Below are 17,844 nucleotides of genomic sequence, written 5' to 3' on the forward strand. Positions count from 1 at the left end.
AAAACAAATACATTAAAACCACCATTCTATGAGCAAAATTACAGAATAATGAGGAATAGTTGGGTCAGTGAAAATTATACGCTTAGAAGATTGGTGTTGTGAAATTTTTAAATTTTACATTGCAAAAGCCATCCTTTAATCTAAGAGTGGCAGAAACCCGTATTTGAGATTTTCATACAAAACCGAATCGTGTATGAAAATAGTGTAACTTATAAACAGTATATAAGTGCTGGTCAGAAAAAGTGCACAGTCTGTCAGTGTGATCGGGTCATTTTTGCCTTTCCCATCAGGGATAGTGTGTATCCATGACAACAGGTGCTACAAATGCACTGCATTGTTATAAACTCTCTTGGCTTAGAGATTTGATTCATCCAGGTCAAAAAATATATTTTCTTTCTCTTGTGTAGACAAATAAACATTAGCCTCTACATTAATATGAAAAGGGTTCAAAATGTAAGGTTTGTTTTGGGTTTGTTTCACACATAAGAAAAATATACATTTACATTTGTAAGATTTTTTTTTTTACTAAAAGTGTTTTTCCTTTGTATTAAGATTTACCTCTTCTTACCACACATTTTGTTTTGTTTCATTAATTTCAGACACACATGATTGTGTTTGTCTCTTGAAATATTAATGTAGATTCAACATCTGACATTAGCTTTTTTTTTTTCTTGGTTTCTTGAGTAGAATCAAAGTACAACCACAAAAATGTAATTTAAGTGCTACTGCCATTTAGCCGTAGGACTCACAGGCCTCGAATCAGAATGTTTTTTCAATTTTAATAGTCCTGTTTTGAAAAATCACATTTCTCAAATAATAATATTTAGTTACTGAAAAATGGCATACATCATAATGCCAGTAACATACCAATTTCTCCGTTAGATGTCATCCATTTATGAGCAACTAGGGCCACGTAAGGACACTGGAGCCCTAGAATAGGCTGGTTTCCTCCCCCACACCTTGTCAGAGGAAACTCTCATCAGTGGTTTTCTTCTAGAGAATTCTATGATGTCAAAGTCCCACTTGCAACACCTCCAGAAGTTCTGGTATCATGCTAACTCCCCCGTTCATTGATCTCTACCTTTATTTTTCTTTCTAAAGGTCTGAGATAGAGAGGAGTGTGGGGAAGATTGGAGAGAGAGAAAGGCAAAAGCGTGTCTTTCTATCCATGTAATTAATTTTTCTATGCGAGGGCAAAACAGCATTTCAAATTTTTTTTCTCTAAAGCTATAACTTGTACAGTTCTCTAAAGAGTTTACTTCCCATTTTGCATATATTTTAGTTTCTTGTGATAGAAAATGACAATATCGCTTTAACTATGGCTTTTTAGATAAGAATTTCAGAGGAAGGAATAAAGACAGTGAGGGTGGAAGGCAGGGAGAGAAAAGTAGACTAATAAAAAGAGAATACAAACTGTGGAGCCATACTAAGCCTTTCCTGCACTCATGCAGTGTAAAACTCACCCAAATCAGGGAAAGAGGAAGCATTCTACAATTTAGCAGGAGCAGGAACGCCAGGAAAAGATAGTAGCCACAGGTCAGTTTCCCTAGTTACCTTGTTGCAACCATAGGTCTAACACCTCAGAGAATGTGGGACCCTGGGTGGCTGTTGCACAGCAAGCAATTTCTGCAGCCACTTAAGGAGGCCAGCAGTGAGGAGAAAACTCCCAACATGACAAAGGCCTTCTGATCTACCAATTATTTTTTTCTGTTGGTTTGTAGTGATTCCTTTTCTATTTGACAATGGCTGTAGATATGCTGTTTGTTAGTATGGTTGATGGGTATGAAAATTATGAATTAGAAAACAGTTGTATCAGTTAATGAAATACATATCAACTAAATATCTTGGACCAAACTGGAGATGGAAACAAAATCCCATCTGAGGAGGTGGAGGGCACAGCAGGGCATGGGGATGGAAATTCTTCAATACAAAGTAAAAATCCATTGCCAAAACACAAAGGCACCCAGTGCAGAGGGGATGGGCAGGGGCACTCCTTGGAGAGACAAAAGAGCACCAGAAGGCTCATCCTGTGTGAGGGTTTGACAGGTGGGACTGGGAGCCCGAGTTCTAGTTCAATTTGCATGTGTATCTCTAGCCGGTCTCCAGCGGGCACCATGAGGACCAGAACAGCAAAGCCACCACACTGCTAACTATAAGCCCATGCCACTCATTTTACGGGATTCTGACTGCTTGGCACTTTTCAACAATCTAAGGAGGCCTTAGTAGACTTAAAAAGCTGAACACTTTGTACCAGAACGTTGTGAGTTAACCACCACTGTCCACATTTCATGAGAAAAGAAACTGGGGGCCAGGTGCAGTGGTTCACACCTATAACCCCAGTACTTTGGGAGGCCAAGGCAGGCAGATCACTTGAGGTCAGGATTTCAAGACTAGCCTAGCCAACATGGTGAAACTCTGTCTCTAGTAAAAATACAAAAAAAAAAAAAAAAAAAAAATTAGCTGGGTGTAGTGGCACCACCTGTAATCCCAGCTACTTGGGAGAATGAGGCAGGAGAATTACTTGAACCTGGGAGGCAGAGGTTGCAGGAGAGCTCCAGAGAAGTTCAGCATGAGCCAAGGTTGAGACATTTCTACAGTTCACACTTTGCTTGCCCTGCAAAACTCCCAAGCAATTATATATTTTGGTGCTTATAAAGCTGGAGGTCTCAGAGAAACTTTGATGCTTTCTTGTCTTAAAAAATAACTCCTTTTTAATTAAAAAAGCATTCTGTGAACACATTTATTCACTTTATATTTTTTATTTAAAATACATTTGTACTCCTGATTTATTTAAAAAGAAAAATAAAAAGCTGCCTGTCCTGCAACACACAAATTTCTTCACTGCAGCTGTTCATATAGCTAAGTAGAAACATACATAACAAAAGTTGAAAATTCATTCCTGGCACAAGATAATCTTAAATGTCTAGTAGAAATAAAATAAAATATTGCATAAATAAAATCATGCATGCTAACTTGCGATAATAGCCATTTTAAATATTGAACGATGTGTACAAATATATGCATCATACATGAAATTGCAGCAGATACTGGGGCATGAGACAATCTCATCAATAGTTAAGAAGTATTCTAACAGTAGGTAACCGTGTTCAGATTGTCCAAAATGTGGTGACACGAAACAGTGATATAAACTGTGAAGAAAATAGACATTGTTGAAATAAGAAAGAATAGCCAAGTAATGCCAAACATTTGAGCTTTGTACTAAGACATTATTTACCTGTTAATTTCAGCAATAGATTGATTGTTAGCTCATGAGAGTCGGGAATGAAACAATTTACTTTTTATTTTGTGCCTCTCTCCCCTCACCTTTACCCCAAGCATAGTGACCTACACAAAAGATACACAATAAATGCTCAGTGAATAATTAATTGATTGATGTGGACGGTTTGAGATTTATCAATCTAAAATGAAAGCCTCTGTCAGACTTCCATTGTCCACATAAATGCCCAGAGACGAAGGATGGTCATCAGGTAGAAAAGGAACCACACAAGATACCCAGGAAGTATTTGAGGTTTTAGGACGTCTTCAGTATAAGAGAATGTAAAGGAATAGTGATATAAAAATATATAGGTTTGCAAAAGGCAATTAGAACAAGAAGTTTTCATATCATCAAGTATCATTTACACTATTCTGAACAGTACAAATTTTAGGAGAAAGATCTCAGTCAAGGTTAGAATGGAGTAAAGTGGTTAACATTTTTTTTTTTTTACTTTTTTAGCCAAACAAGAGAAAAAGAATTATACTTTTTCCCGGCTGCATTTTTTCTAAAGCTAAAAAGTAGTTTTAGTTCCTTTAGGCATTGTCACAGTCCCTTGCACAGTCAGAGCTGTTAACTGGGAAAATGCTTGGTGGCCTCAGGGCCTTTCTCAAACGGGGATGTGCATCCTCCATCTTTAGATGGCATTAGCTTTCAGCTAAGCCTCTATTTCAGATTGCGTGGTTTTCCCACCGCTGTGAGGAATGGAGAAAGAACACACAGAAAGAAAATCCACTGAAGCCATTGTGTAGCTTGCTGCCCTCCTGCATTTTCTTAATCTGCTGAAAATTCATTTTCTGGTGCTTTTCTTTTCAATAGGAGAAAGAAAAGCCTGTGTTGGGGGGAGGGGATGGAGGGTGGGGAAAGTACCCACTAGTCATCTAACTTTCCATACATTTTCCAGTTTTTGAGGTTTTGAAGTCGTCAGTGGCTGATAAGCAAGCACTGTGTTTTCTATCTGTAGATTTTAGGAATCCTGACAATCTAAAAGGGCTCAATTATTCTTTGGCCTGTAGCCTCACAGAGCAGTCTACCTATCCAATATAACACTTTTTTTTTTTTTTGCAGCCATAGGGAGAGTATTGGGCTCTTCTTTTGTGGAAGCGACAATTGCTTTTCACTGAGTGCTGGTAGCATCAGGTGCTTAAACATAGCAATGCCTTACTATAATTTTCACAAAGAAGGAGAAGGAAGACATGAAGAGGGAAATTCCAGTTCTTGCCACCAATTCTATGACAGGTGACAGTCCGCTCCTGTGAGAATCTGGCAGTTTGGGGGTGGTGTTGGCAGGAAGAAAGAGATAAATAAGGTGACTTACATCATTCCTATCTTGCAGAAATGTTCCCCCAGCCTAATGAAAATAACAATAGCAATGCCAATTACTGGTAAGCATCTTCGAACAATGAGACAAAATAATGCCTTCATTAATACCTAAGTTTTGTCATTGTCACAAAGCCAGGTTCTCAGCTCCACATTTCCAAGGGATTGTGAGAGTGGAGGCATCCAAATAGGTGCTAGATATTATGCTGGAGCGGGCAACTGGGCACGCTACTGTGTTACTTTTACTAGCCTGAGCCACGGACAGGCAGCACAGTCATTAACTAAGTGCATATTAGACACATGAAATCCCAGCCTTGCCCATCCCCGTCCCCATGTATTATTGAATTGTCAGAGGTGTTTGAAGTCCGGTGACTCCATCTTGAATAGGGGGTGGGTAAAATAAGACTGAGACCTACAGGGCTGCATTACCAGGATAGGCATTTATATTAGTCAGAGTTCTCTAGAGGGACGTAACTAATAAAATATATATTTTTTGTATATATACCATATATATATTTTGTATATATATGTGTGTATATATATAAAGGGGAGTTTATTAAGTACTAACTCACATGATCAAAAAGTCCCACAATAGGTTGTCTGCAGGCCAAGGAACAAGGACAGCCAGTCCGAGTTCCAAAACTGAAGAACTCAGAGTCGGATGTTCGAGGGCGGGAAGCATCTGGCACAAGAGAAAGATGTAGGCTGGGAGGCTAGGCCAGTCTCTCTGTTCACATTTTTCTGCCTGCTTATATTCTAGCCACACTGGAAGCTGATTACATTGTGTCCACCCAGATTAAGGGTAGGTCTGCCTTTCCAAGTCCACTGACTCAAATGTTAATCTCCTTTGGCAACACCCTTACAGACAAACCCAGGATCAATTCTTTGCATCCTTCAATCCAATCAAGTTGAGATTTGGTTTTAACCACCAAAACCATCAAAAGTCCACCCCTTGTCAATGTGAACCCATACACATCTCCTGAGATCATAATCTTCAAATAAAGACAATAATAAGGCTATAATTATACCCAACATAATACAACTACCCTTCATACAACTGGAAATGCACCAATCTCCAACCCAAATACTATTACATAAAGTTAACAGTACTTAAATGCTGATGTGAAGTCAATAAATGTATGTCAAATGATAAAGAAGAAAGGAAATAAAAAGAAGACATTTTCTTAGTACAAGTGTATACATGGACAAAAACATTTTGAACAAAAGGAGGAAATACTCATGACAATTGCAATCCTCAGTTCTGCACCTGGTCATGTGGTCGTAGCTGGTATTGATGACTACCTTCTTCTACTACCCATCTGTATGCCCTTTGACTTCAGCAAGCACCTCAGCAGGTCAGGGTGTTTTTCCTGGTGAAGTGACCCAAACCTTCATTCCTGAAGGGTCTGGACCGTTTGCAGTCCTCCCTGGACAGGGCTGTTGTAGTTTCCCATTGACCTTAATCACAGTGCCTGGTGATACTAAGAAATGCGCTGATGGATCTCCTGTATTCCATACCTGCTCTTCCTTACCTCCATTGTGGAGTAGTAGACTGATTTCATCTTGATAGTCTGGGTCAATCATCCCAGACAACACTGTAACCCCCTTCTTAGCCTTAAGCCTGACTTAAAGGTAGGAGGACCCCAAAGTGTCCACATGGCAATCTTAACTTCCAGTTTAGTGGAATCGTTGTGTGTCTCCTAGTGGCAGCTTTCCTGCTTCCAGAACTAAGACCTTTAGGCCAGCCAACTATAATGTTGCGGGAAAAGGAAGCAAAAATTTTGCTAGTGGTCACTAGGGGTGATGGTGAGTGGTGCCACTTCCTCTTCCACCCCTTGATTCCTGGACCCATGAATTTTGGCTATGAGATAAACAGTACCATATATTGGACACTGATTCAGAGCATACAAAGCCTTCTGGCGAAATTTGCCCAGCCCTGCAAAGTATTATCCCCTAGTTGGCATGGTAATTATGATTTTGAAAGGCCATTCCACCTTCTATCAATCCATCTGCTTCAGTATGATGGGAAACATGGTAAGACCAGTGAATTCCATGAGCATGAGACCACTGATGCAATTCTTTAGCCATAAAGTGAGTGCCTTGGTCAGATGCAATGTTGTGTGAAATACCATAATGGTGGATAAGGCATTCCATGAGTTCACAGATGACAGTCTTGGCAGAAGCATTCCATGCAGGATAGGGAAACCCATATCCAGAGTAAGTATCTATTCCAGTGAGGACAAACCTCTGCCATTTCCATGGTGGAAGAGATCCAATACAATCAATCTGCCACCAGGTAGTTGGTTGATCACCCCGAGGAATGGTGCCACATTGAAGGCTCAGCAATGGTCTTTATTGCTGGCAAACTGGGCACTCAGCAGTGCCCATATCCAAGTCAACCTTGGTGAGTGGAAGTCCATGTTGCTGGGCCCGTATGTAACCTCGATCCCTTCCGCCACAGCCACTGTGCTCATGGGCCCACTTGGTGATGACAGGGTTGGTCCGAGAAAGAGGCTGAGTTGGTGTCCACAGAACAGGTCATCCTATCCACTTGATTATTAAGCTCCTCCTCTGCTAAGGTCACCCATTGGTGGGTACTCACATGGGATACAAATATCTTCACAGTTTTTGATCACTCAGAGAGGTCCATCTACATACCTGTTCCCCATGATTTTTTGTCACCAATTTTCCAATCAGGCCTCTTCCAAATCCCTGACCATCTAGCCAAACCTTGGCTACAACCCATGAATTAGTATATAATTGCACATCTGGCCATTTCTCCTTCCATGGAAAGTACACAACCAGGTACACTACTCAAAGTTCTGCCCACTGGGAAGATCTCCCTTCACCACTGTCCTTCAGGGATGTCCTGGAAAGGGGCTGTAGTGCTGCAACTGTCCACTTTTGTGTGGTTCCTGCATATCGTGCAGAACCATCTGTGAACCAGGCTCTAGTCTTCTCTTCCTCTGTCAACTGATCATAGGGAACTCCCCATAAGGACATCAGTGCAGGCTGGGGGAGAGAAGACAGGAGTGGAGACCATGGGCGTTTGAGCCACTTCCTCATGTAAGTTACTCATGCCTTCAGAACCTGCCCGAGCCCAATCATGTATATACCACTTCTATCTGATAATGGAATGCTGCTGTGCACAACCCACTCTATGACTAGATGGATCAGAAAGCATCCAGTTCATGATAGGCCATTCAGGTTGCATGGTGACTTGATGACCCATAGTCAAATGTTCAATTTCCACCAAAGCCCAGTAACAGGTCAAGAGCTGTCTCCCAAAAGGAGAATGGCTATCTGCAGAAGATGGCAGGGCCCTGCTGGAAAATCCTAGAAGCCTCCTGTGATTCACCCATTGGAGGCTGTCAAAGTCTCCAAACAGCATTCCCATCTGCCACTGACACCTCAAGCACCATTGGATCTGCTGGATCATATGGCCCAAGTGGCAGAGCAGCTAGCACAGCAGCCTGGACCTGTTACATATCCTTCTCCTGTTCTGGACCCCATTCAAAACTGGCAGCCTTTGGGTCACACTGGGCCACAGTAATACACCCAAATGAGGAATGTGTTGCCTCCAAAATCCAAATAGGCCCACTAGGCATTGTGCCTCTTTATTGGTTGTAGGAAGGGCCAAATATAGGAACTTATCTTTTACCTTAGAAGGAGTATTTCAACAGGTCCCATACCACTGGACCCCTAGAAATTTTACAGAGGTAGAAGGTCTCTGAATGTTAGTCAGATTTATTTCCCATCCTCCGGCAGGCAAATGTCTCACCAATAAGTTCAGTGTGTTTGCTACTTCTTGCTCACTGGATCCAGTCAGCATAATGTCATCAATGTAATGGACCAGTGTGATATCTTGTGGAAAAGAAAAGCGACCAATTTCTCTCTGAATAAGATTATGATGCAAAGCTGGAGAGTTGATATGCCCCTGAGGTAGGACAATAAAGGTGCGTTGCTGGCCTTGCTAGTGGAAGGCAAATTGCTTCTGCTGGGCCTTATGGAGAGGAATGGAGAAAAAGGTATTTGCCAAGTCAATGGCTGCATACCGGGTACCAGAAGATGTGTTAATTCGCTCAAGCAATGAAACCACTATCTGGTACAGCAGCTGGACTTGGAGTCACCACTTGGTTAAGCTTACAATAGTCCAATGTCATTTTCTAAGATCCATCTGTCTTCTGCACAGGCCAAATGGGGGAGTTGAACAGGAATGTGGTAGGAATCACCACCCCTGCATCCTTCAAGTCCTTGATGGTGGCACTAATCTCTGCAATCCCTCCAAGAATGTGATAATTGTTTTTGATTGAGCATTTTTTAGGTAGAGACAGCTCCAATGGCTTCCATTTGGCCTTTCTCACCGTAACAGTCCTCATCCTACCAATCAGGGAGCCAATTTAGGTGTTCTGCCAGCTGCTAAATATGTCTATGCCAATTATGCCCTCTGGCTCTGAGGAAATGACCACAGGATGAGTCCAGGGACCCACTGGATGCACTGTAAATCAGACTTAAGCTAAAGCTTCATTAATTACCTGACCTCCATAAGCGCCTACTTTAACTGGAGGACCACAATGACGTTTTGGGTCTCCTGGAATCAACGTCAGCTCAGAGCGAGTGTCCAGTAGTCCCTCAAATGTCTGATTATTTCCCTTTCCCCAGTGCACAGTTACCCTGGCAAAAGGCTGGAGGTCTCCCTGGGGAAGGATGGGAGAAAGATTCACCATATAAATGGTGGGTACTGTAGTGGGGTCCTTCCTCAAGGGGACCCAGCCTCCCCTTCATTTAAAGGGCTCTGGATCTGTAAACTGGCTCAAATCTGGAAATTGATTGAAGGGCCATAAATCTTTGTGTTTGTAATTCAAATTAGTCTTCCATCCATTCAACCTGAAGTTTTCTGCTTGTATAAATTAAGTGGAATGCAGTAGGCTTCCTATCGATTTCACTTCCAGAAATACCATGATTAATTAGCTAATGCCAGAGCTCTACATGTCAGACTATTTTGATTGCCACTTTGCCTCTGCTGTCCATTATGGTAGCTACACTCACCCTGTCTTTGATATTTGGGTGCTGCCACTTGGCCCCTGCCACCTCGAGATCAAATTATTCCCGTTGTATTTAAATTTTGTTGTTGAGTGACTGCAGTTTCCACTGTTAAATCTGACATACAGAGAAAAGCAATTACAGGGCTCTTCAAAGATGCAGGTGCTGCCCTCACAAATCTATTTCAAAAGGAATTGGTCAAGAGTATATCTTCTGGACTAATCTACTCCACCATCTCAATCTCCCTAAGCCTTTGGATCCCTTCCTCTACATTGAACTTAAGGAGATCAGGCATTTCTGACTTGCTCACAGTGGGCCATCTTTTAATCTATATTTCAGCTAACCAAGCAAATAACCTACTTGAACCATTTTTAACTCCCCAAGCTGCAACATTAAATGTGGACTCCCTCCTTAGTGGGCCCAATCAATAAATTCAGCCTGATCCAACTCTATATTCCTTCCACTATTATCCCACTCCCTTAATATCCATTCCCATGCCTGTTCTCCAGATTTCTGTTTATATAAATTAGAAAACTCAAGCAGTTCTTTTAGAGTGTAGTGCACCTCCTCATGGGTCACACTCTTAACCTCACCTCTAGGGGCCCACAAGGACTTTAGTCTAGTTATAGGTCTAGAAGCAAAGAGCGGTGTCAGGGTGACTCCTGAGGAGAATCAACACTATCTGACCTGGCAACTGCCTCAGGGGAGGCCATCACTGTTGCCTCAGGCAGCGCAGGGTTTATCTCCTCAAATGTGGAAAGGCTGAGGGCAGCATGAGTTGGGAAGAGAATGTTGCTACTACTGGAGATGCGGAAGCTGTTTCTTCTCACAAAAAAAGGTTAATCAGACCTTACAAACTCAGTGTCCCCAGCTTCATCAGGGTTTTCCCACATGTCCCCATTCCAAGTTGCAGGGTATTTTTCTTTTCCAATCAATGCCCTCACTTTAACAGTAGACACCTGGTGAGGCTATGCATGCACCTTTCATTGCAGGTCAGCCAATCACATGGTAAGAACTTGTCTCTGTTTTCCCAAAATTTCAGTTCTTTCTCTACAGGAAATAAGACTCTCACTCAGGGCAATCTTAGCAGATTTGAGGCTCCATATCTGCTTCTAAAGCAGGAGACAGAATTCATCATTTTCTTTCACCACTTTGTCCACCAAACTTAGGAGCAACCAACCAGCTTCATTATGTTCCTTGGTTCTCCACATATGATCAAAGGTATTATGTATAGAGTCACTAAACTCCTTGCCTCTCAGGAGTGATGAATCAGGAGTGTCAAATGCATCTATTTTGCATAACTCTCTGAACAGTTCATGCCAAGGACTATTAGTGTTCTCCATGCTATTAGAAGGAGAGTCCTTAGCAACTTTTGGTCTAATCACATTAAGTAGCCAACTTCAGAAACCTCAAAACCAATGCAAGAATTCCATTCTTAATTTTCTGTTCCTCCAGAACCACTCCTGGTACCAAAATCTTTATTAGTCAGGGTTCTCTACAGTAACATAACTAATGGAATATATATATTCCTTTATACATACATACATATATATGTGTGTGTGTATATATATGTGTGTGTATATATTTATATATGGAAGTTTATTAAGTATTAACTCACATGATCAGTCCCACAGTAGGCCATGTGCAGGCTGAAGAACAAGGAGAGCCAGTCCAAGTTCCAAAACTGAAGAACTTGGAGTCTAATGTTCAAGGGAAGGAAGCATCCAGCACAGGAGAAGATTGTAGTCTGGGAGGCTAGGTCAGTCTCTCTTTCATATTTTTCTGCCTGCTTATATTCTAGCCACACTGGCAACTGATTAACTGACTAGATTGTGCCCACCCAGATTAAGGGTGGGTCTGCCTTACCCAGTCCACTGACTCGAATGTTAATCTCCTTTGGAAACACCCTCACAGACACACCCATGATCAATACTTTGTATCCTTCAATCCAATCAAGTAGATGCTCAGTGTTAACCGTCACAGCATTCTAAGTCACGGGATGAAACAGGAGGTCAGCACAAGATACCGGTCACAAAGACCTTGTTGATAAAAGGATGCAGTAAAGAAGCCAGCCAAAACCCACCAAAACCAAGATGGCAATGAAAGTGATCCCTAACAGTTATCCTCACTGCTCGTATGTTAATTATAATACATTAGCATGCTGAAAGATACTCCCCACCAGTGCCATGACAGTTTACAGATGCCATGGCAACATCAGGAAGCTACCCTATATGGTCTGAAAGGGGAGGAACCTTCAGTTTTGGGAATTGCCCAACCCTTTCCCAGAAAACTCAGGAATAATCCACCCCTTATTTGCATATAATCAAAAAATAACCATAAGAATAGCCAACCAGCAGGCCTTGGGGCTGCTCTGCCTATGAAGTAGCCATGCTTTATTCCTTTACTTTCCTAATAAACTTGTTTTCACTTTACTCTGTGGATTCGCCTCAAATTCTTTCTTATATGAGATCCAAGAACCCTCTTTTGGGGTTTGGATTGTGACCCTTTTCCAGTAACAGAATCGTAATGTGCATTTTAAAAAACATAATTTTCATATAAAAAAACTAAGTTTTGATAAGAATTTACTGTAAAGTTTGGAATAATCTGTATTTTTTTTTTTAAGTGTACATTAAGACCTACAGAACTATGAAAGAGATACTGGAGGATAAAATGTTCTTATGGGTAAGATGGTTAAAATTGAAAAAAAGTTAAACCAATTTAGTTTACATAGAGCTTTTTAGAGACTGTTCTGCTAAGCTGCACTTAAACTCTACAAAGAGGAGACACAGTATGTAGTGTACTCCTATAATTTTCACCTGTGCTATTATTGTTACAGAGCAGCTTTTGGGACTATTGTTTGATTTGCTACAAACTACTTAGTGTATTTTAGTAAGTACATAGGATTTTAGAGAAAAAGAAGAAAACACTGACTTCATCTCCAAAAGAAAACTATTGAATTATAAGTTCAATTATGATCAGTATGACCTGGAGGAACCAGAAAGTTTACAGTTTCATTTATAAGTTTATAAAATTACATAAAACCTCAAACTACAAATTTTCTTTTACAATGTCTGATATTTAGTCAAAAATAACCAAACAGGCTTCTCCCACTACTTAGGATGTAGTCTAAGAGATTGTCATTCCCACAATAACAATGAGGTACAGGTGAATAAGCTACATACAAAACCACATTGAAGAATTTAAAAATTATAAATAGAAGTAAAGATGCATAGACAGCAAAATAGACTAAAATCCAGGTGGTGATGAGTCTTTTCTTGGAAACAATATATATAATCTCCTTTCATCAGGAGTCATCCCTCTGCAACAAGGGTATGGAGAAACCAGCCAAATTTTAAAAATAGTTTTGATAGCTACATGTGAGTTGGCATAATAGATTTAAATTCTAAGGAGTTTGGGCCATAAAATGAATCTGTACACAACCACCAACTCTAACCTATGGACCTTCTGTAAGTGCAGCATACAGTAAACAAAAGGAATTCCTTGGAGGTTCCCCAGGCATTGAAATGTAGAAAGGCAGTGGCTGCTAAAGGATCAAGATCAGGAAGAAAGGCTCCAAGAAATCCCCCCACACCTCAGGGCCCTGGGGCCTTCAGTTTGAGCCACACATGTCACATTAAGTCCTGAGGACAGGGCAGCACAATAGATAGAATGCTCCCAAGGTGTAAGAAAGTAATGGACAAAACTGGGGAGCAAACAGAAAATGACATAAATCTAGAAAGATAACATCCAGTTACAGAGCAGAAATACATTTTCTGTGGTTCAGAAAGCAAGTATGTGGACTATAAAACATTAAGGTGTCATTGGAGTCTCAACAATGCTCAAATCCAAATCCCTGCTAAGGGAAGTACTGATCACCCCATCAGAATATATGAAGCTAGAGGTGAAATTAATATAACAATCTCCTAAGCCCAGACAACGCTTGATTACAGAGTAAATCAACTTGTCCCACTACACTAGTGAATGTGTAGGGAGACATACTGACAAAGAAGGGTACATATTTTTATGAGGATAAATACTATTTACTTGTTTCTCTACAACATTTTTGTTTATTTTTCTAGACAAAATCTGTAATACATTAAACATTTATGAGACACACAAAGATTCAGGAAAATGGTCAACAGAAGAAAGGATCAATATTAAAAGAGGCAAAGATTACCCAGATTTTATACTTATGACATAAAGACTTTATGATACATATATTAGTCTACCTATTAGAGAAAGTAAACAGCATGTATGAACAGATAAAGAATTTTAGCTCCAAAATAAAAGCTATAAAAAGAAGCTAATGAGAATGCTACAGAGAAAAAAAATTATATCAGAAATAAAACACATATTTGATGATTTGATAGCAGATGGGACACAGCAGAGAAAATAATCAGCAAACGTGAAGAAAGATCAATAGAAATTATCAAAATAAATTTAAAAAAGAAAAATAAACAATAAAAATGGAAAATCCAAGATCTGTAAGTCAACATCAAATGTCTAATATTCTTTATTTGAAATACCAGAGAAGAGAAAGAGAATGTGAAAGAAGAAACACTGGAAGAGGTAATGCTCAAGAATCTCCCAAACTGATAAAAGACATCAACCCACAGATACAATGAGCTCAATGATTTCCAAACAAGATACATACAAAGAAAATCACTCTTAAGCCTACCATGGTCAAATTGCTGAAAATAAAAAAAACAGTGAATCTTAAAACCAACAGGAGGTAGAGTGAGGGTGGAAGGAACTATGTCAGATAGGTCACGAAAAATAGGTCAGATAGGTCAATGACAGGTCAATGAAAATGATGGCCAAATTCTTATTGGAGACAATGTAGGCCAGAAAGCAACAGAAACAAACACATTTTGAAAGGTTAAAAGAAAAAAAAAAAAGAGCTATCAATAGTTAACTACCTATATTTATCAAAATATCAAAATGTTCTTTAAATAAAAAGGCAAAATAAAATATTTCCAGAAAAACAAAATTTGAGAGTGTGTACACTACAAAATTTACTAAAACAAGTTCTTTAGAGTGAAGGAAATTGAAACCTAAGGAAACCTTGAATCTGTAGGTAGAAAAGAAAAATACCAGATTTGGCAAATATAAAAAACATTTTAAAGTATTTTCAACAAATTGGGCTGAGAAAACTGGATATTCACATGTAAAATAATGAGGTTGGACCTTTGCCTAATATCATATACAGAAATTAACTCAAAATGGGTCCAACATCTAAATGTAAGGTTAAAAACTATAAAACTCTTAAAAGAAAACATACGGCAGAAACTTCATGAAATAAGATTTGGCAATGATTTCTTGGCTATGATATCAAGGTACAGGTGACAAAAGAAAGAAAATAAACAAATTGTACTCCATGATATTCAAAATTTTTGTGCATCAAGAGATAATATAAACAGAATAAAAAGGCAACTATAAAATCAGTTTTATATTTATATATTTTATATTTATATTTTTGCATTATGTATCTGATGAGGGATTAATAGCCAGAATATGACAGAAAATAAAACCCTATTCAAAAAGGGCAAAAAGCTTGGATCAACTTTTCTCCAAAAGATATATTGACAGGGACAGGAGACAGATACATTCCTAGGGAGACAGAAGTGGGTCCCCAGTGAAACCCAACCTTCAAACCAAGCCTGAAAACTGAGCTGTTGGTTCTGGGCAGAGTCCATGACTGAAGTGAGAACTTCCTCAATGCCTTTTAGCCAATGGAATGGTGACTTTTCCAGGCCTGTTCATGGACCAATCAGCATGCACTCCCTCATTCTGAGCCCATAAAAACCCTGGCAGCCTCACAGATGGCTACCCACTTCCATGCCTCCTCTCACACGGAGGGCTACCCACTTCCTGTCTCCTCTCATTTTTGAAAGCTTTTCTGTCACTCAATAAAATTCTTCTCTGCCTTGCTAACTCTCCAAGTCCACGTACCTCATTCTTCTTGGTCAGGGGACAATAACCCAGGAGCAAAAAAGGGGTGCTCCTGGATGGCTCACTGAGCTGCAGGTTTCATGAATGAAAAGAGATGTGATATGCTCCCATTCCCCAGACTACAGGAGCGAAGAACTGTATCCCTTCTGGGAATCCAGACCTCAAGACTCCCTGAGACAGAGTATAACACACCCCCACTCACTGAGCCACAAGTGGTAGGAAGGAGAGAGAGAACTGTGGCATTCCCTGGTGGCTTAGACCTTAGTATTCCCCAAGCAGAAGCTTTAACACCCACTTGGGGCTCTGCGGTTGCTGGCATCTTTGCCTCCCTATTGTCCAGATGTCAGTGTCCAAAACAGAAGCTGGTCTTGACATACTGGACCAGACACGGGCTGAGCACAGACCCACGATGGGCATGGGATCCAGGTCAGTAGCTCAAGCCAAGTGTAGGCTGCTGGGCCAAGTGTACGGAATGAGCCCAACAGGCCTGAGCAAAGTCCAGGCAGAGGCATTGCCAACTGTGGAGATTTCTGGCTGGTGAAACAGCACAGAAAGAATCCTGTGTCAATATGTAAATGGCCAATAAGTACATGAAAAGATACTTAAGATACTAATCATTAGAGAAATACAAATCACAACTACAATGAGATACCAATTCACACTCATTACAATGGTTAGTATTATAAAAACAGAAAACAGCAAGTGTTAGCAAGGATGTAGAGAAATTAGAGCTTTTGTGCACTGTTGATTAGAATGTAATGTGGTACATCCACTGTGGAAAACAGTATAAAATTTTTTCAAAAAAATCACAAGTAGAATTATCATATGTTCCAGCAATTCCACTTCTGGCAATATACACAAAAGAACTGAAACTGAAGTCTTGAAGAGATATTTGTAAACCCATGTCCACAGCAGCATTATTCACAGTAGCTAAAACATGGAAGTAACTTAAGTGTCCATTGATGGATGAACGAATAAGCAAAATGTGGTAAATACATACAATAGATTACTCTTGAGCCTTAAGAAGGAAGGACATTCCGACTTTCCCTACAACATGGATGAACCTTAAGGATATTACGCTAAGTGAAATGAGCCAGTCACAATAAAGACAAATATTATATGATTCCACTTATGTATGACATTTGAAGTGTCAAAGTCATAGAGACATAAAGTAAAATTTGGTTGCCAAGGTCAAGGAGACAGGAAAATCAGAGTTACTGTAAAATGAGATAGACTTGCAGTTTTACAAGATGGAAAGAGTGAAGGAGATAGATGACAGTGATGGTTACACAAAATTATGAATATATTTAATACTACTGAAATGTACACTTGAAAAGGTTAAAATAGTAGATTTATGCTATTACATTATCTACCTATACACACAATTAAATTTTCTTTAAAAGACTCTTAAGTTCTAAATCAATAATGGTAAAATATCATTGGGTTTATGATATAAGTAGAAGTAAAATATGCAAGAACATACAGGAAGGTAGAGGGTAAACAGAATTACACTGTCGTGAAGTTAATTACATTGCTCAATTATTGTTATTTACAGATAGGCCATAATGATACATAGTCTCTAAAATGATACTTAATCTCTAAAACAACCACCAAAATAATACAAGGCATTACATCAGAAATTCAATAGAGTAAATAACAGTGGACAGGAAAAGAAAAACAGAAAAAAAAATGGAGGCTCAAATTGAGATATATAAAGTCTTAATACGACATTTAATATATGTTAATGGATGAGACACTCCATTTGAGAAACAGAGTGCTCAGGCTGCATATAAAAGGGCAAAATTCAACTACACACTAAAAAAACACTTCAAATAAAAGGGCACAGACACATTGAAGATAAAAGGGTGGAAAAGATACACCCCATAAACACAATGCATAAGAAATTAGTGTGGCTAGATTAGTATCAAAGTAGAGATTCACGGAATTGTCAGAAATAGAGACATTCTATAATGGTAAAGGGATGAAGTTATCAAGATGTAACAGTCCTAAATGTTTATAAATTAATAACAGAGATTCAAAATACAGAAAGCAAAAATGAATAGAACTACAAGGAGACACACACACACAAAAAAACCCACAATAATATCTGGGGACTTTCACAAGTCTCTCTTAGTAATTGATAAACAGGTAAACACAAAACCAGTAAGTATATAAAAGAGCCGAACAACACATCAGCCAACTGCCCCTAATTATCATGTACAATGTGCCAAACTCAACACCAGCAAAGTATACTT

This window comes from Piliocolobus tephrosceles, chromosome 18, assembly GCF_002776525.5.
Source record: "Piliocolobus tephrosceles isolate RC106 chromosome 18, ASM277652v3, whole genome shotgun sequence".
NCBI lineage: Eukaryota > Metazoa > Chordata > Mammalia > Primates > Cercopithecidae > Piliocolobus > Piliocolobus tephrosceles.